The sequence below is a fragment of the Hylobates moloch genome, unplaced genomic scaffold (genome assembly GCF_009828535.3).
Source record: "Hylobates moloch isolate HMO894 unplaced genomic scaffold, HMol_V3 SCAFFOLD_4, whole genome shotgun sequence".
NCBI lineage: Eukaryota > Metazoa > Chordata > Mammalia > Primates > Hylobatidae > Hylobates > Hylobates moloch.
The window spans coordinates 129731837-129753301 of record NW_026652279.1 but is presented as its reverse complement, the minus strand read 5'-3'; positions in this window follow the sequence as shown (position 1 = coordinate 129753301).

The window sequence follows — 21465 nt, the reverse complement described above, 5'->3', positions numbered from 1 at the left end:
CCAGATCTCGTCATACTTATTCACTATTATGAGAGCAGCAACAGAAAAGTCCACCTACATGACTCAATTACCCCCAACAAAGTCCTTCCAATAACACGTGGGAATTATGGGAGCTACAATTCAAGATGAGATTTGGGTGGGGACACAGCCAATCATATCAATGAATATACCATATTTTGTCCATTCATCCATCAATAAACACAGATTGCGTCCACAGTTTAGTTATTGTGAATAATACTGCTATACACATGTATTTAAAAATATCTGTTAATCCCTGCTTTCAATTTTTTAGACTATATACCCAGACATAAAATTTCTGGATCATATGGTAAATATCTTTTTAATTTCTTTTTAGAAAATGCTTTACTATTTTAGTTTAACTCAATGGTAGTCTCTCGTATTATCAAGTATGACTCACACAGCATGATGGACAGTACTGAGTTTCTCAAAGGTAATATTTTTAAAATATAATGACATTCTTTACTGCATTAATGAAGGAAGTGTCTTTAGGATCCTCCTGGGGAACATAAGTAGAGAGTACATTTTCTGGTCTCATATAATCAATTCTTTCCAAGACGCCTAACTCTTAAGCTTCCCATCTCCTTCTTTAATTTTCTGCTATGGCCCTTCCAGCATCTCCATCCACCTCCTTTACTGTGGTCCATAACTACGTTCACTCTTTAAGGAGCAATCCCATTAGCATAATAAGATCATCTCTAGATTTCTTTTTGAAAATTCATTATTCATGATTAATGAAATTGTTATCTTATGCTTCACAATATCTAGAAATACAGAAATTCTGAGACAGTCTTGAAAAAAGTAGTTCATAAAATGTAATCAACAGATTTATGAATCTAAAAATAAAAATAAATACTTGGTGAATGTTTAGTCCACTTAAATACATCATTAAGATTTAACAACTATTAAAATAGTGGCTACCAAGGAGAATAAAATGTTGTAAACTTTAACACTGATACTATGTGAAGCACAAATACAATCAAACATACTTGCAACAAATTTTAAAGCACCAAAAACTCCTGTGTATTTTTTCTATTAATTTTCTAGTCTGAAGTATGGGGAAACTCATATTAATATACCATATTTTCTTGCATATTCTACTCCTTTTCTTTTGTCTCTTTGTTGGTTATAAAATTATTTATGCAACATTATCACAGTATCAGTGTACAACAAACCCCCATGACACAAGTAATAAACCACACTTGTTCCCCTGAAATCATGTTAAGAAAAAACTAAAAAAATACAAAGTACACACACACACACACACACACACACACACACATTTAATCTCTCAATCTTTAATCCTGGTAATTACTCCTAAAAAGTTGAGAAGATATGATTCTTTATGGGAAAGCTATATTTAATGAATAATGACCAAATTGTTATGGACAGGGAAGATATTAGAGAGGGAGGAAGGGTCAACTATCAGCCATTGTTGGGTAGGTTTTGTGACAGAAGTAATATCGTCATCTGACTTCAAATGTTCCAGAAAGCCAAATAAATGACAGAAATTGGATTCAAGACTCACAATGGTGCAGCTGGAATCACTGATCTGTCACCTGAAAAAGTGTCAACATTAAGGAGCTATTATCAATAGCCTCGAAGAGGTTAAAGGTATAATCTAGTCATTCTTTCAGGCTCCATATAAAACAATGCCCCTTGTGATGTGATGTTCCTTTTTCTAGAAGATCATATCTAGATCTAGATATGCAGTCCAACTTTAGCATTAGTTACAAGTCTGGTGTGTTGTAGTAGCATCTCAGAAACATAGCATCAGGCACATACATCAGTTTGGTTTCAGGTTGTCATACTAAATAAAAAGACCTTCCTGTGGACATCTACAGGAGTGGCTCACACAAATGAGTCTCCAATGGTGATTTGCTTCCATAATTCAGAGCCATAGAAAGGGTGGCTTTAACCTACCCGTCTACAGTGTTCAAATTGACAGGCCAAACAGTCTATTCAGAAAGCCCAGGAAATTGAGTCCTGTACACTAAGTGTAGCAGCTATGTCCATTTTTGTTTCTATGTAGTTGTCTCTGAGCTCTAACAGCTACAGCAGCTCAGTAGACATTGGGTTCAGCTTAATCTCACAAGAGGGCAGAAGGATTTAGAAGAACCTCTGTTCCTATGTAAACATAATTAAATAAATGGTGCTTAACAGAAGCTCACAACATGTGGAATGTTATCCTAACACCCAAAAGTGAAAAAAGACCTGATCTGTAAGAAACCTTGGGGAAGAGGTTATCAGATAGAGGAAATGGCCAGTGCTAGACCCTTGAGGCTTACCCTCAGAATATAACAGGGACAGAAAGAAGACCAATGTGACCTATTAGCAACAATCCTTGAAGGTAGTCAAGAAATGGTAATAGGAAATGAAGAAAAATATAAATATCAGATTATTTATGAAACAAACATAATTTTAAAAATAAGCATTTTTATATTAATGAAATAGGAAAATGTGAATAAAATAGCAAATACCTGGATTTGTTATTTTAGCCAATTTTAACATTTTACCATGTTTGTTTCAGAAGCTATTTGAAGACACAACCTTAGCTATACTTTAAGAGCTATCCTTTTTACTTTTCTTCTCCTTGCTCTTCCATTCCCCAAATTTATAACTAGTATCTCTGCTTTTCAAAATCTTTTCCATGCATACCATATAAATCTACTAAATATTTATGCATTAAAGAGGTATAACATATTGCTTTATAGTTTAAATATGTATAATTGGTTGTAATTTTCTTATTATTTTGTAAATGGATATTTTTAAGAGTCATCCATGTAGGCATATGTTCTCTATGTTGCTCGTTTATGTTACCATTTGCTATTGCATTGTGTTATGTTATAATTAATATATCTATTCTTTAACCTATGAATATCTAGTTTGCTTCTCATATTTAGCATTATAAACAAAACTACAATTAATATTTATATTTATATAAAATATTTTTATGTGCATATCTGCAGGAGTTTCTCAAGGGCATATATCTAAGAATGTAATTATTGGGCACATGGAAAAAACATGTTCAAATATACAAGCTTGCATATTGTACCAATTTGAAACCTGCTAGATACTTGGACGAAGTTTCTGTTGTCCCACATCCTAACTACAATTTTAGTATCTGTTATCTTCAAATTTATCGTTTTTTGCCAAAATTTGTGAGGTAGTGTGTTAGGCCATTTCTGCATTGCTATAAAGAAGTACATGTCTCTAGGTAAATTATAAAGAAAAGAGGTTTAACTAGCTCATGGTTCTGCAGGCTATACAGGAAGCATGGTGCCAGTATTTGCTTGGTTTCTGGGGAGGCCTCGGGAAGCTTTTACTCATAGTGGAAGACAAAACAAGAGTAGACATGTCAGGTAGCAAGAGTGGGAGCAAGAGAGAGTGTAGGGGAAGATACCATACACTTTAAAATTGCCATATCTCTCAAAAACTCACTTACTATCAGGAGGACAGCACCAAGAGAATGGCGCTAAATCATTCCTGAAAAATTTGCCCCCATGATCCACTCACCTCACACTGGGCCTCACCTCCACCAAGGGATTACATCTCAACATGATATTTGGAGGGGATATGCAAACTATATCATTCCACCCCAGCCTCTTAAATTTCATGTTTTTATGCTATTGCAAAATACAATCATCTCTTCCTAACAGTGCCTCAAAGTCTTAACTGATTCTAGCATTAGGTCAAAAGTCCCAATTTCCAAGTCCAAGCCTAGAGTCTCATCTAGAGATTTGTTCCTTCTACTTATAAGCCTGTAAAATCAAAACAAGTTATTTACCTACAAGATAAAATGGGGGTACAGTCATTGGATAAACATTTCCATTCCAAGGGAGAAATCAGCCAAAAGAAAGGGGTTACAGGCCACACAGAGTCTGAAATCTAGCAGGACAGTCATTAAATCTCAAAGCTCTAAAATACTCTGACTCCATGTCCCACATTCAGGGCACTCTGCTCCATGAGGTGGTCTCTCATGACACGTGGCTTTGCAAAGTACAGCCCCCATGGCTGCTCTAATGAATTGAAGTTTAGTGCCTGTGGCTTTTCCAGGTGAAGGGTGCAAGCTGCCATTCTGGGATCTGGAGAACAATGTCCTCCTTTCTACAGCTGCACTAGGAAGTGCCACAGTGGGGACTCTGTGTGGGGTCTCCTACCTCACATTCCATCTCTGCACTACCCTAGTAGAGTATCTCTGTTAGGTCTCTGCCCCTGCAGCAGGCTTCTGCCTGGGTATCCAGGTTTTCTTATCCATCCTCTGAAATCTAGGCAAAAGCTGCCAAGCCTCTGTCACCCTTGTTTTCTGTGTACCTGCAGGCTTAACACTATGTAGAAGCTGCCAAGGTTTATGGCTTACACACTCAAGCAGTGGCCCAAGCTGTATCTGAGGCCCTTTGAGCCAATGATGGAGCTATAGTGGCCTGGATGCAGGGAGCAGTGTCCCAAGCCTGAACAGGGCAGCCAGAACTTGAAACTGGCCCAGGAAACCAGTTTTTCCTCTTAGGCCTCTGGCCCTGTGATGAAAAGGGCTGTCCTGAAGATCTCTAAAATGACTTCAAGGTCTGTCTCCCATTGTCTTGGCTATTAGCACTTGGCTCCTTCTTAGTAATTATAATCTCTCTAATAAGTGATTACTCCAAAGTCTGCTTGGAATCCTCTCCCAGAAAGCTTTTTATTTCTTTTCTACATGGTGAGGTTGCAAACTTTCCAAACTATTACATGCTGCTTTCCCTTTAAATATAACTTCCGGCCAGGCATGGTGGCTCATGCTATAATCCCAGCAATTTGGGAGGCTGAGGTGGGTGGATCACCTAAAGTCATGAGTTCAAGACCAGCCTGACCAATATGTTGAAACCTCATCTCTACTAAAAATACAAAAATTAGCTGGGCATGGTGGCACACACCTGTAGTCCCAGCTAGTTGAGAGGCTGAGACAAGAGAATTGCTTGAACTTGGGAGGCAGAAGTTGAAATGAGCTGAGATTGTGCCACGGCACTCCAGCCTGGGTGACAGAATGAGACTCTGTCACCAAAAAACAACAACAAAAATATGTGTGTGTGTGTGTGTGTGTGTGTGTGTGTGTGTGTGTGTATACAGAAGCTGTTAGAAGCAGGTAGGTCATTTTTTGAAGGCTTTGTTGAACAAAATTTTTTTCTACCAGATGCCCTAAGTCATCACTCTTAAATTCGATTTCCACATATCCCCCTAGGGCATGAACATAATGCAGCCAAGTTCTTTGCTGAGACATAACAAGGATGACCTTTACTCCAGTTTCCAATAGGGTCCTCATTTCCATCTAGACCTGGTCAGGCTGGAGGTCACTGTCCATATTTTTATCAGCATTTTGGTAAGAACCATTTAACCAGTCTCTAAGAAGTTACAAGCTTTCTTTCATCTTCTGTCTTCTGAGACCTCCAAACTGTTCCAAAGTCTCTCTGCCCATTACTCAGTTCCAAAGTTGCTTCCACATTCAGGTTTCTTTACAGCAATACCACACTTCTGGTACCAATTTTTTGTATTAGGCTGTTCTTGCATTGCTATAAAGAAATACCTGAGACTGGGTAATTTATAAAGAAAAGACATTTAATTGGCTCACAGTTCTGCAGGCTGTACGGGTATCATAGCACTAGTATCTGTCTTGGCTTCTGGGGAGGCCACAGGGAGCTTTTACTCATGGTAGAAGGTGAAGCAGGGATGGCAAGAGTGGGGTCAGGAGAGAGCGAGAGGGAGATGACACTCAATTTTAAACAGCCAGATCTCACATTAACACCCTCACTATCATGAGGACAGCATCAAGGAGATGGCACTAAACCATTCGTGAAAAATCAGCCCCCATGATTCTCCCAGCCCTGTCTCCAATATTGGAGATTACACCTCAACATGAGATTGGGAGGGGATGTCCAAACTATATCAGATGATCATTTAAATGTTAATTATCTTATTGCTAGGAAAATTGAGAATCTCATTATATGTTCATTCATTATTCATGTTTTCTATCCTGTTATTTTTTTATTTATATTCTTTGCCTCTGTTTTAGTCAATTCATTATAATTTGTCTTACTGATTTTAAGAAGTTGTATCTATATTTCATATATTAATATATTTCATATACTACTGATATCCTGGTTACATGCAAGGAATTGTCTGTTTCTATTATACCCTCTCACACTGTGCATACATTTTTACTTTTAAATTTATTGAACTATATATTTTCCAGGTAATATAGTCACTCAATATCTCTGTTAGAGATATTTAATGAAAGAGGAACTTCCTTTTGGGCAACAGCAAACTATGTCATAAGTAGTACTCTTGTCATAAGATCAGTGGTTTCAGTTCTTATCATTTTTCTGAGGCTATTTGTTCTCCATCTCTGCACTGTTTTTCCTGACTCTGTTGTGGTCTTCACAGTCATAAGTTCCATAGGGTGGCCTCTCTTTGCAATTAAGTTAAAACTGCTACAGGAAGGTTAAAATGTATTAGTTTCCTGCATTTCAGGATTCTAGATGGTACCTATTTACAGTATTCAAGTGGTAATCAAAGGAGGGGGGAGTGGGGTTGAAGAAAAGAAAGAGATGGAAATCAAAGAGCCAAAGGTTAGATTATGCAGGATAAATGTCTAGAAATGTAGACATGTCTAGCCATGTACTGCATGAAAACTATGGTACCTATTTACAGTATTCAAGTGCATCTTATTTAGTTGAATAGTTTTGCTGTGTGGCTTGCTGCCTATGAATTTCTTATTTTTAAAGGCAGAGAGCCATCTTGAACTAAGATATATAATGCCAAAAAGATGTTGACGTCAAACAGCCATGGAGATGATCAAGAGAATATCACACACAACTTGTTGTGAGGCAAATTATTCACTAGAACTTTTTTACATTGTCCCAACTAATATAAAGAACAGACTCACAGTATATTTTCATGTAGGCCTGGCAACCCACACTTACTCTATAAAGGTATTTAGAATAAAAATGAGTCTTTAACATAACAGCGATGTATCTTCTTAGGGTTAAAGGAAAAAGCTAAAATAGAAGCTGAAACTATCATTGGCCTTCCCATAGAAATATTTTGTGGTCTAATCCCTATTGCTTTTTTGTGTGTTTTTGTTTTGTTTCTTTAAAGTAATATAACCTCTATTTACTTCTCTGTGTTAATATCTAGGGTTTAAAACATCATATACTGGCATGGCTGTAGTCTATTTAAATCAAAGAGGTCTTCATTCTTTTTTGTATTATTTAATGTAGAATATGATGTTTTTCTATACTATATATAGGGAAAATATTACTATAGTGAATAAAATTAACATATATACAATCTCCAATTGTTATATTCTTGTGTAGTAACAGTACCTCAAATCTACTTTTATCAAATTTCCAATATACTGTACAATAGTTTTCATGCAGTATATTTCTAGACATTCATTCTGCATAACTGCAACTTTAGACCCTTGACTTCCATCTCCTTTCTTTGACCCCACTCCCACCTCTTCCACCTCTGATAACCACATTTCTATTCTGTTTCTATACATTTGAGTTTTACTTTGTTTTATTTTAGATTTGATATATACGTGAGATCATGCGGTATTTTTCATTCTGTGGATTATTTTACTTGGCATGACTTGGAAAGAATTTTTTGGATGTTTCACCAAAAGCACAGGCAACAAAAGCAAAAGTAAACAAGAAAACACAGCCAAGAGATTCAGGAAAAAAATTTGCAAACCCACTGTCTTTTGAACAGCAGCCTATCATTCACACAGACAATTATTAAGGTGTCAGATCACTGAGGCTTGATTTATTCAACTGTGTTTTCTACTGACAGATATTTAGGTTGAAATTCACCATCTTGTTGGTAATTCTGATGAAATGAGTAAAACTCTTTATATTATAGTGTCAAAGATTCCATAACTTCTGGAGGGGAAAGTCTTCATAGAGCACTTCCTAAATTCAAGTTGTACATATTAGTTACTGTTTTTTTCTATACATTAAAATACATCCCCAGCTCCTGCCCGAGTTGATAAGGTTTTAAGATAGATAAAAAATATTTTCCCTTTTAAATATGTATCTCTGATTATTATTATTATTTTTTTGAGATGGAGTCTCGCTCTTGTTGCACAGGCTGGAGTGCAGTGGTGCGATCTCAGCTCACTGCAACCTCCACCCCCCAGGTTCAAGCAGCTCTCCTGCCTCAGCCTCCTGAGTAGCTGCAATTACAGGTGCCTGCCACCATGCATGGCTACTTTTAGTAGAGACATGGTTTCGCCATGTTGGCCAGGCTGGTCTTGAACTCCTGACCTCAGATGATCCACCCGCCTTGGCCTCTCAAAGTGCTGAGATTACAGGCGTGAGCCACCATGCCCGGACTTGATTTTGATCTTAAATAAATGCTGATGACATTTTTAATTTATTTATAAACTTAGGAGATGCTTACATTTTGACTTACGGGTTGATATTCAGTCTTGTCTTAATATATATGAAATGAGCACCCTTACATTAATTATATGTAATATAGAACCCCAATTTCTCATGAACCTTTGGTAAAACAAAATATCCATTTCCTCACAACTGTGCACATTTTAAATTTCAAAATAATTAAGAAAATTATAAAATAAACATCATATAAAATACAATAAGATTACAAAATTTCAAACTGGAAATACATCAGGTATTACACCTTTTACACATTCTGTGAAAAATTCAAGTAAATTTTTTAATACATTCATATGATTTTCAAATTATCCAGGCACTCCCAGAACCATTTGATAACATATACCTTTTTTTTTAACAATTAAAATGTATCTCAATTAGAGTATATTGATGTAGAGGTAGAATTATTTAGATTCACTCAAAAACCTAAATTCTTATGCTGAATCAAACATGTAAGGTACCAAAGTCTCTATTTTGTATTCTGCAGTAACAGCACTTATTAAAATAGAATAAATCAAGAGAAACATTTTATTTATATTAAGTTTGGCCAATAATTTTTCAACATCATGATTTAATATTGATTAACTTTAGGATTTAAAATAATATTTAATGATAATTTGAAATTAATGTTATATAGGCATAAAGTAATGATATTAAATCTGCCACTTTCCTTGTAATGATATTAAATCTGCCACTTACCAAAGAAGGAATATTTAGCTGACATTTCACCTTCCTAGAACCTGGGACTTTGTTACCAGACAACATTTAAACACGTGAGACTCAGGTCCAAGTTCTTTTTGACTAATTCCCATGTGAATTATCCTCATAATTAAAAAAGTTAAATTTCTATTTTTGTGCTTAAATCTCTGCTTTGGAAAATAGTGATAGAAAAAGCAGTTTAATACCTAAATAGGTGTTCAATATCATCTTATCTTTCTGGTGAAAGTTCAACAAAATATACATTCAAGCAAAATAAATATAAACCCTTTGCATTTACTATTGGTATAGGTGTGTGCGTGTGCGAGCGCGCACGCGTGTGTGTAGACAGACAAAATGAGAGAGAGATTTTTTTTTTTTGCCAGCCCACGTACTCATTAAGACAATTAGAAACATTTCAGGTTATCTGTGACATATTCTGTGACAACTAGTGAATTTGTACAATAGAGGAATAGCCTAGAGATCCTCATATTGTTATATATAACTCTAATGAAAAGAGCATCCCAAACCCCAAAATCTGAAATCTGAAATGCTCCAAAATCTAAAACATCTTTCAAAGCTGACAAAGGAAATGCTCATTGGAGTATTTCGAATTTTGTATTTCCTGATTTGAGATGTGCAAGCACTATAATGTAAATAGTCCATACTTTTTATAAAAAGCCAAAATCCAAACCTTTCTGGTCCCATGCTCATGGTGGACTGCTGTTTGTGAGATTTTTTTTCTTTTACACAGTTCTAAAGTCGGGAACAACATCTAGGAAAGCTTATATTTTATTCTCATTAGACTGTAGACTTTGGATTCTCAATTAAATGTGGTAATCTCCTATCACATTGCATTGCTTAGGCATTAAGCTTTATCACATGTCCCAGTTGCTAGAGCAACCGTCAAAGCAGCTCAAGTTCTCAAATATTAAACAGAAAGCTTCAGGGCAAAAGGTGATTTGGTGTTCTCTTATTGCCAAGAATTGATACTTTCAACTTGTTTTTGGTATCTGTGCATTACTTAATTTTATGAACATTTTCCACTGGATTTTAAAGTATGTTTCTAAATATTATATCATACATTTAGTTGTGACCATCTAAAAGGTCATTCAGCATATCTAATCTCCTAAATTTCCAGAAATAAAAGAAAGAAACCTGTTTTTATGGTCCAATTCATCTAAATATCCTTAATCAGCTTTAATAGTACTTTTGTGAAATTGTAATCAATAAAATTCAGCAGCTGTAGTTGATTAGGTGTTTCTAGTTTAATGCGTGCTGGACCAGAATAATAAATGGGACACGGTAATTCTTAGAGAAATGCCTGATAGATTTTGTCGTACGACTGCTACCTATTACATAAACAGAAACACTCATTTTAAACTAATTTTTGACTAAGATATTTTACTATTAGTACTGTAATTTAAAAAACATAAATTAATACCTAGGACTTCCAGATATAGTTTTTAAACAAAATTATTTTAATAGTAACATCAGGACAGTTCTCTCGATGCCTTTAGACTGACCCATTTCTCCCACTTTCTTGCTTGTAGTTCTAAAGAATCATTCTAAAATGGACTGGAAATGCAATATTCTGAGTTAGAGAGGAACTGTCTGGCACAGCCTGGGGACTGTTCCTCTCTCCTCGGGAATCAGGATGTGTTTCAAAGTTTTGTCCAGTGAACCGCTTCACCCCTGAGGTATATAACCCAGGGAGGACTGCCTTTTTGGGTCCCTCAGCTGTGGTGCAAGGGGGACGCACACAGTCGAGACTCCGTCTGCCCTGGAGAAGCTTTCTTGGGGTACCAGCTGGCAATAAATCCTAGCTTCTTTTGTCCCTGGTGCCTATCTGTAAGTAATATATCCACTTCATATAACTTGTTTCACATGCCCAGCTCTGCCCAATACACAAAAACAAAAAAGTTATCTAGTCCAAAATGTCAATATTACCAAAGTTCAGAAATCCTAGCACAGATCCATATGATATAACAGACAATGTGAATGATACTGGGAAAAGCAGACAGGAGGAAGCCAGACAAAGTTAAAGCACTGTGGGAAAAACACTATGGGCAAAAGCACAAACTAAAGGGAGATGGAGATGGGTTAAAAATCTTGTGATACAGGAAAGAAGCAATCTTAGCAATTCTAAGGAGGAAATTTAAGACACAGCCAAAAACAGAGGGAGCAAAAATAGAGAGAAATCATCTTATCAGGCCCCAAGGTACAGACAGTGAAATCAGACAGATAACACAAACAGTGGAAAATACAATCTAGAGGGATAAAACCTACATAAGATGTAAACTTCTAACAAAGCAGTTTTGTTTTCGACTCTCTAAGGTATTTCACCCTCCGAATTTCAAGTTCTTAGAGAAAATGCTCTGAATTGTTCAAAACCTGCACAATACGTCAGATAGAAAACCAAGTTCAGAAGCAACATTAAACGTTCTGTTTCTTTACCATTTAAGCAATAAATGAATATCTCCTGCTCAAATATAATTATCTTTTTTTCTGCTAAATAGGTTGTTCAGCATTTCATTTTATTACAACGTATGTTAATGTGTCTTGAAAATTCTCTCAAATATTAGTCTGGACTAAACTCACAGATTTGGTAGGAATAGTTTTTATACATTGCTTCTTTCTTTTACAAAGCACATGGTTAATATAATTTAAAATGATAAGAATAAACTTACCTATAGAATGTAATTCTAGACACACTTTATCTGATATGAAAATATATTTTAATAACTGTGTTTTCTAAATTGGTTAAATCTATTTAAAAATACGTACTCTGTAAAACTGTTCCTATCAATGACTTTAATTCAGTATAATTCCACTCTCAATTATTTTGTAGAAATCAATTGCTTTGTGCTTTAAACAGCTTATTCTTACATGTGCCATAAATGTCAACTCATGAAAATATCTTCCTACATACAGAAGAGGATATTATAAAGGGTCATTCTGATATAAGGATGGTAGGAAAACTAAATTATCTTTGCCATTAATGCTGATGTTGCAGTGGTAATTACCACTTAAGATCTAGTGAAATTATAATTTGAGGGCAATTTCTTACTGAGTTGATCATCATCTGGATTCACTGCTTTGTAACTGGTCTAATAGTAGCAAGTAATATTTGAAGAAAACAGAAAATGATTTGTATTCATTTAAGGATCTGTGAATAATTCAGTCTCTGAGAAACAAAAACAGAAAGGTACTTTCATCTTGAAATATAATATTAAAGTATTAATATATAAATATAAAATTATGATAAAGTGCAAATAATAACTTTAGTAAATGAAATATTTCTAATGAAGTTTTCGCAAGGCATAATATATCTTTGAAGGAAGTATTTGTCCTGATTTGTGCATTGTCTTGAAGTGCTGCTTGAGAAATGTTTGCTTGCTTTTTAAAAATTTTACATAAAGCTTAATGCATTCTTTATTTTTTATGTATTTCTTGGAAAATTATCTTTAAAATGACCAATATAATATAAAAATATATTTTCATTATGTTTATGTTGTTTTACATTGTAAAATAACTGAACAATTTTTTAAAAGTTTTAGTCAGAGACCGTCTAGACTGTTTATGTCATGCTAATTTCCATGAACATGTATGTCAAAATTACCTAGGCATGTGATTTAAAGCTATGTCTATATTATTTTTGTGTGTATAAAATTAGAGAATATAGGATAAAGTGTTACTATAACCTTCCCATGCCATTCAAGCATATATGAATCTCACTTTGTAAATATTATATAAAAATAATAGTAACTATATTTTAATTGATGTCAATATAAATGAGAAATAACTTTAATACAGGTTATTATATGTTTTTAAAAGTATTCACTATGAGCCTTAATGTCTCATAGAAGAGAGAAATTAATCTATCATTATTTGCACATCATGTTTCAGAAATTAAGTTAGATAATTAGTATCTACTAGCTCCTTGATCCATCACACAGGTATTTTATCTCATCACATGGGAAGAGAAATAATTATCTTGCGTAATTATCTTGAATATACACATTTTTGTGAAAAATTCAAACTTATATATTTGTAACTGTAGCTATGAAATTCTTACTGATAGGGATATGTTTTGAAAAAGGTCTCATTAGGCAATTTTGTCATATGAAAACATCATAGAGTGTACTTACACAAACCAAGATGGTATAGCCTACTATACACCTCGCTGTGTGATACAGTCTATTGCTCCTAGGCTGTGAACCTGTACAGCATGTTACTTTATCAAATACTATAGGCAATTGCAACACAATGGTAAGTATCCACGTATTTAAACATATCTAAACATAGAAAAGGTACAGTAGAAATATAGTATGAAAGATAAAATATGGTACATCAATACAGGGAACTTAACAATGAATAGAGCTTGCAGGACTGAAAATTGCTCTCCATGAGTTATTGAGTGAGTGGTGAGTGAATGTGAAGACGTCGGACGTTACTGTGCACTACTGTAGACTTTATAAACGATGTATACTTAGGCCACACTACATTTATAAAACAAGCTTTTCGTCAATAATATCAACCTTAGCTTACTGTATGTAATTTTTTAACCTTATTAACTTTAATTTTTTAATTTTTTGAGTCTCTTGCAGTAACAGCTTAAAACACAAACATATTGCACAACCATACACAATTATTTTCTTTATATCCTTATTCTATAAGCTTTTTCTGTTTTTAATTTTTTTAACTTTTTAAACTTCATTGTTAAAAAACTGAGACGCAAACACGTACATTAGCCTAGGCCTACCCAGGGTCAAGATCGTGAATATAACGTCTTCCATTCCACATCTTGTCTCACTGGAAGGTTTTCAGTAGTAGTAACGTGCATGAAGCTGTCATCTCCTGTGATGATAATGCCTTCTTCTGGAATATCTCCAGAAGGACCTGCCTGAGCCCTATGGTTAAATTTATTTTTTTTTAAAGTAGAAGGAGCATACTCTAAACTAGTAATAAAATATAGTGTAGTAAACACAGAAACAGTAACATCGTCATTTACTATCAAGTATTGTGTACTGTACACAATTGTATATGATATACTTTTATGACTTGGAGCACAGTACTGCAGCAGGTTTGCTTACACCAGCATCACAAATACCTAATTAATGTGTTGAACTACAACATTATAACAGCTACAGTTACAACATCACTAGAGGATAGGAAATTTTCAGATCTATTATAATCTTATGTGATAATCATCATATATGCTGTCCATTGTTGACTAAAAAGTTGTTATAGGGCACATAACTGTAGATAGTTTATGATGGCCTGATATGGAGTAGAAAAATATGTGTCTTATTTATTTCTGTTAAGCTGGACGTCCAGATAAATATCTTTCTATATGGTCTTTATATATTTAACTATATTAAACCCATTTAAATTATTTTTAGTACTTAAAATGTCACACATTTAGCAAACAATATTTTGTTTCATCTTCATGATAAAAAAAATAAGGCCCAACAATTTACTTAATAAATTTGGTAAATTATGTATCAATTTATTTGGTAAATTAATAATATTGATAAATATATCAGTGATAATAAAGTGGTGTAAGTAAATTTTGTGTTACTTTTTAGCTTGGCTATTTTTATTACCTAAATCAAACACATCGAAGGGTTGTACAACATCAAACTTAGAGGCATGTTTGACATCATTAAAACTTCTGAGGCTTGGAAATCGATAAAGACATATGTTTTAACTTCTGTATATCAGTTTCTTGAAATGTGTTATTGACCTAGAAACATAACCACTTTAATTCTTAATTTCTCATTCTGTAAAATGGATCTTTATGTACACTTTCTTTTTAGAATGAAAGTCTTTCACATAGAACTTGGTATTCTCTAAATTCTCCGTAACTGGTAGCAAGTATAATAATAATGATATGAAATGACCAAACACAAGCATCTTCACGACTTTTACAGGAAAATAAAAGTTGTTAATTTTGAATATGGGCTCATTACAAAACTTTTGATTTATTTAAGTATATCAGTGGGTTTAGACAAACGAGTGTCTTTGTTTGGATGTGCTGTTTGTGTTAGCCTCTATTATTTTTTAAGAAAATTAATAATTCACTACTGGTTTTACTTTTTTTCATTTAATGCTTAGAAAATACAGCAAAACTCAATTTAGTTGTATGTTTTTAAAAAACATGGAGGTATAATTGACATATAAAAAGACATATAAAAAGGGAGTATATTAGAGATAAAAATAAAGTGCAATAAATAACATCAAATCCTCAAATTTATGCTCCATGCTCCGTTTTCTCATTATTTTGACATTTCTTATGTTTCACTCCAAATAAGGAAACTGCTATTTTGAAGACTGTTTCCTAGTTTTTAAACATAGCATTATTTTTGTCAATATATTCAGCAATACTGTTTTATTTTCTTAAAGATATCCAGTGCAGCCATCATACAAATAAGAAAAATAAAATTCTCCTAAAATAAATCAAAAACTTAATCAAATTATTTCACTTATTTTAGAATGAGAAATTTATAGCTCTAATTTTGAGTGCACCATAGTGTTTGATGGTGGATTTATGTCTGGTATGGTTGTGTCCCATTTCAAATTGCTTTGCATAGGTACAAATGAATTAAAAATTTAGAAGAAGTCAGAGCTTTTATATCAAATTTATTTATATTTTATTGTTTTTAATATATTATATATTTAGAGGATTATATTTTTTCTCTCATACTGGAAAAAATAACATCTTCAAATATTGGATTGGGTCATCCTTTCAAAACATTTATTGTCAAACAAGATAATCCTTGTTGTCTCTGAAACAATAAAAGCAAGCAAACTGACTAGATTTTTAGAAAACAGTCCTAATTGGCCACAGTCGCTTTACCACGCTGTGTTGATTTCCGCCCAGGCAAAGGATATGAACAGACACTTCTCAAAAGAAGACACTATGCGGCCAATAAACATGTGAAAAAAAGCTCATCATCACTGGTCATTAGAGAAATGCAAATCAAAACCACAATGAGACACCATCTCATGCCAGTTAGAATGGCGATCATTAAAAAGTCAGGAAACAACAGATGCTAGCAGGGATGCAGAGAAATAGGAATGCTTTTATACTGCTAGTGGGAGTGTAAATTAGTTCAACTATTATGGAAGATAGTGTCACGATTCCTCAAGGATATAGAACCAGAAATGCCATTTAACCCAGCAATCCCATTAATGGGTATACACCCAAAGGATTATAAATCATACTACTATGAAGATACATGCACACATATGTTTATTGCAGCACTATTTACAATACCAAAGACTTGGAAGCAACCCAAATGCCTATCAATGATAAACTGGATAAAGAAAATGTGTCACATATACACCATGGAATATATGCAGCCATTAAAAAGAATGAGTTCATGTCCTTTGCAGGGACGTGGATGAAGCTGGAAACTATCATTCTCAGCAAACTAACACAGGAAAGGAAAACCAAATACCACATGTTCTCATTCGTAAGTGGGAGCTGAAAAATGAGAACACATGGACACAGGGACACAGGGAGGGGAACATCACACACCAGGGCCTATCAGGGGATAGGAGAAAAGGGGAGGGAGAATATTAGGACAAACAACTAATGCATGTGGAGCTTAAAACCTAGATGATGGGTTGATGGGTGCAGCAAACCACCATGACACATGTATACCTATGTAACAAACCTGCTTGTTCAGCACATGTATCCCAGAACTTAAAGTAAAAACATAAAAAATAAAAAATTATGCTTATGGTATTCTTTGTAGTTTTTTTAAAAAAATACATGTATAAATATTCATAGAAAAATAGGAAGGATATAAAATAAAATGTTAATATTTTAAAAAATAAAAGTCTTAATTTACCCTAGACAACCCCAACGAATCACCATAAAATTGAACAAATTTATCCTATATTCCCTTTATTAATATTCTCATCCTCTTCCATAAATCAAGTTACATTTTGTGATAGACAGGCAAATCACTTTTCAGAATAAAACAAGAGGTCAAACAAACAACAAAAAAATCAGGACGAGTTCTACTGAAGTTTATGTGGAGGCAGGAGAATGTATTATTCAAATATTTGTCTATTAAGCTAGACGTAATAGTACTTAAATGTGTGAAATTCCTGTGCCCCACTTGCCTTTCAAGCAGTTGCCCCTAAATATTTTGTCTTTCAACTGAACTTTTGATAAATATTGAATTGTAGCAATAAAAAATGGGATTTGCTGGTAACTGCAAGGGAGACATTTATTTTATGTATCTGGAGGGACAGTGGCATTAGGAGGTACCACTCTAAAATAAAATTGAAAAGGAAAAAAAGAAATAACACTCTAGGGTAATATTCAGATAATTCATCATTATTAATATAGATTGGAAGATTAAGTAAAGCCCCTCCCATCTAGGGAGGGATTAAAACCTTTCAAGACATGCTTTCAATTAGGAAATATTTTGTGTTGTGTGTTTTTTTTTAAATCGTGGCTGTACAAACTATGCTAACTGTTTATATTAAGAAGAAAATATCCTAATGTCTATCTTGGTCTCAGTGTCAGTGTTCAGTGAGTGTGTATTTATTTGGCGGTGTGTAGGTATGGTGTGCTTTGTTTTGTTATTGTCATTTTTAGTTTGTTTATTCAAAAGATGTGTCCACATTACAGATGGAATTATCAGTGCTTCAGGTAAATTAAAAGGTTCTCTTGTCTATGTGTATGGTATAACAAAAATCTTAGTCAAGGTAAAAATTTTAAATGGTTATGGAGCTGAATGTAAACTATTTCTTTTTTAAAGTACATGATTTGCAAAATGTAATGATCTTAAAAGAATGAAGCCAGGGTTATTGCTTTTTATTTCTTTGGCTTGATTTCTATTACTAAAACTCCTGTTGTAATAATTAAAATATATTAAATTCATTTTGTATGGTGAGTGATACCTGTATTATTTATTTACATTTACTTTCTATGATGTCATGCATGATTTCCTTTCTCTTCATCATTAAATACTAAAGCCATTTGTGATATTATGTAATATTATTTGATATTTCAAAAGAAAATGAAATATTTAAAAGATTATGTTAGAATACTAGATCTGAAATCTTAAGTTTATTTATTCTGATCCCATGGATTCATAGTAAATATGTAAGTAAGTCTTTAAATTATAACATGTAATTTTCTTTGGCTTAAAGTTACATTTTCCTGACAACAGATAGCTTTATTTTCCCAAGATGACACATTTATTAAATACCTCTTGAGGCTTATTTATTCATTTAAGTTCCAAAGTCATTCCCAAAAGCATACCATTTTAAATTTTATTCATAAAAATGGTAATTCCTTTTGGCTATTTCTGTATCTTCTTTAGAAAAAATGTCTATTCAAACCCTTTGTCCATTTTTGATTAGATTATGGCTTTTGTTGCCATCGACTTGTGTGAATTTTTTATATAGTTTGAATATTTACTCCACAGCATAAACATGGTTTGAAAATATTTCTTATTTGATAGGCTGTGCTTCACTCTGTTGAATATTTCCTTTGTGGAACAGATGCTCTTGAGTTTGATATCGTTCCACTTGCCTATTTTTGCTTTGGTTGCTTGTGATTTTGGTGTCATATTCAAGAAATTATTTTCAAGACCAATTAATATGGTTTGGATATTTGTCCCCTCCAAATATCATGTTGAAATGTAATGCCCATTGTTGGAAGTGGGGGCTGTTAGGAAGTGCTTGGATCAGGGGGCCAGATCCCTCATGAATGGCTTAGCACCATTCTCCTGGTGAAGAGTGAGTTCAGAGTTCACTTGAAATCTGGTTGTTTAAAAGTGTGTGTCACCTCCCCCTGCTTCTTGTTCTTCCTCCTCCCATGTGATTTGTCTACTTCCTCTTTCACCTTTCACTACGATTGTAAACTTTCCAGGGCCCTCCCCGAAGCTGAGCTAATATTGGTGCCATGCTTGTACAGCCTGCAGAAACGTGAGCCCATTAGATCTCTTTTCTTTATAAACGATCCAGCCTCAGATATACCTTTATAGCAGTGCAAAAATGGCCTAATTCACCAAGGTTATGAAACTTTTTCTTTTGTTTTCCTCTAGGTGTTTTACATTTTTAAGTCTTATATTTTTCTTGAATTCCTTTTAAGTTAATTTTATGCATGGTGTAAGATAAGGGTCCAATTTCATTCTCTTGTATGTAGACATCAAGTTCTCCTAACACCATTTGTTGAAGAGACTACCTTTTCCCCATTGTGCATTTTTGGCATCCTTGTGGAAGATCAGCTGACCGTATATGTGTGGGTTTATTTCTGAGCTCTCTATTCTGTTACATTGGTCTATATGTTTGTGTTTATGCCAGTAACATAAGTGTTTTCATTATTGTAGTGGTGTAGTTGTGCAATATATTTTGTAATCAGGAAGCATGATGCCTTCAGTTTTGTTCTATTTCTCTCAAGTTTTGGGGGTCCATTGTGGTTCTATGCACATTTTAGAATTTTTTTGGTTATTTCTGTAAAAATGTTTTTGGAATTTTGATAGTGATTGCATTGACGTTGTAGGCTGTATTAAGCAGTATGGAAATATTAATAATATCAGGTCTTTCAATCCATGAACATGTAGGTCTTTCCATTTATTTCTGTCTAATTATTTTCAACTAAGTTTTGTAGCTTTCACTTCTTGTAAGTTTATTCCTATGTCTTATTATTATTAATGCTATTGCAAGTGGGATTTTCTTAATTTTCATTTTGAATGGTGGATTATTAATGTGTAGAAAAAGGACTAATGCAGATTAAAACCACAATGAGATATCTCACACTTGTTAGGATGGCCATTATAATAAAAACAAAAGATTACAAGTGTTGATGACTTTGAGAAGTTGGAAACCTTGTACAGTGTTGGTGGGAATGTAAGATGGTGCAATTGACATGGAAAACTATGAAGTTTCTTCAAAACTTTAAAAATTATTTAATCATGTTATTAAAAATAACATTCAAAAATGTTCCAGCAATCCCACTTCTAGTTATCCAAAAGAATTAAAATCAGTATCTCAAGAGATATCTGCAGTTTCATGTTTATTGTAGCATTATTCAGAAGAGCAAAGAAATAGAAATCACCTGAACATCCACTGACAGATGAATGAATAAAGAAAATGTGGTATATATGTATAATAATATATTATTTAGCCTTTAAAAAGAAGGAAATCTTTTCATATATGAAAACATGGATGAACCTTGAGAACATTATACCAAATAAATAAATCACAGAATGACAAATAATGCATGATTGTACTTATGCATTATTAATATACTTATGAGGTATATAAAATGTCAAAATCAGAGAAGCAGAAAATAAAATGGTGTTTGCCAGGGATTGTGGGGGAGAAATAGGGAGTAAAATTTTACCTTTGTACTCATTACAAAATTGAATAAAAGTTATGGGAATGAAAATCCTTACCTTGCTACCAATCGCAGGTATGTGGAGGGGTGCTTATTCAGTCCTATGTCATTAAGTATGATACATGTAAGTCTTTTGTGGAAACTCTCTATCAGGTTAAAAACATTTCTTTCTTGTTTGGTTGGAATTTATAACTTAAATAATTATTGCATTTTGCAAAATACTTTTTTGGCGTCTATTGAAGTGATAAAATAGTTTACTCCATTTGTTTTTCTACGAGTGTGGTGTGTTAAAATATTTTCTGTTGTTAAAACAACCTTACATCCCTGGTATAAACCACACATGCTTATGATGCACTATCCTTTTTATATATTACTAATTGCATTTATTAAAATTTGAGTTAAGAATTTTTGAATATGTATTCATGGAAAATAGATATGTTTTGTCTGTTTTAAAATTATGCCCTTGAAAATAAATTGGTAAGTGCCCCATCTTCTGTTTCCTAACAGACTGATACAAAATGGACTATTATTATTATCATTATTTTTGATTTTAAGTATATCAGTGAAGCAAACCATGTCTATAATCTTCTCTTTTTTAAAGAGTTTTAATTGTAAATGCATTTCTTTAAGTAATATAAACCTATTCATATTTTCTATTTATTTTTCTGTCAGGTTTCGGAAAGAGTGGTTTCAAGGAATTTGTTCAGTTTTTCTACGTTGCCTATGGTTCTCTAATAATGTCTTCATAACATTCTTAATATTGGTAATTAGTGAGTTCTCTCACTGTTTTTATTCATCAGTATATCTAGAGGTTTATTGTTTTTATTGATTATGTTTAAAATCAGTTTTTAATTTTATTGATATATTCTATATTTTGTTCAATAATTTCTGCATCTATTTCCATCCTTATACTTACTCAGAGATTAATTTGTTCTTTTAAAATATAATTATGGA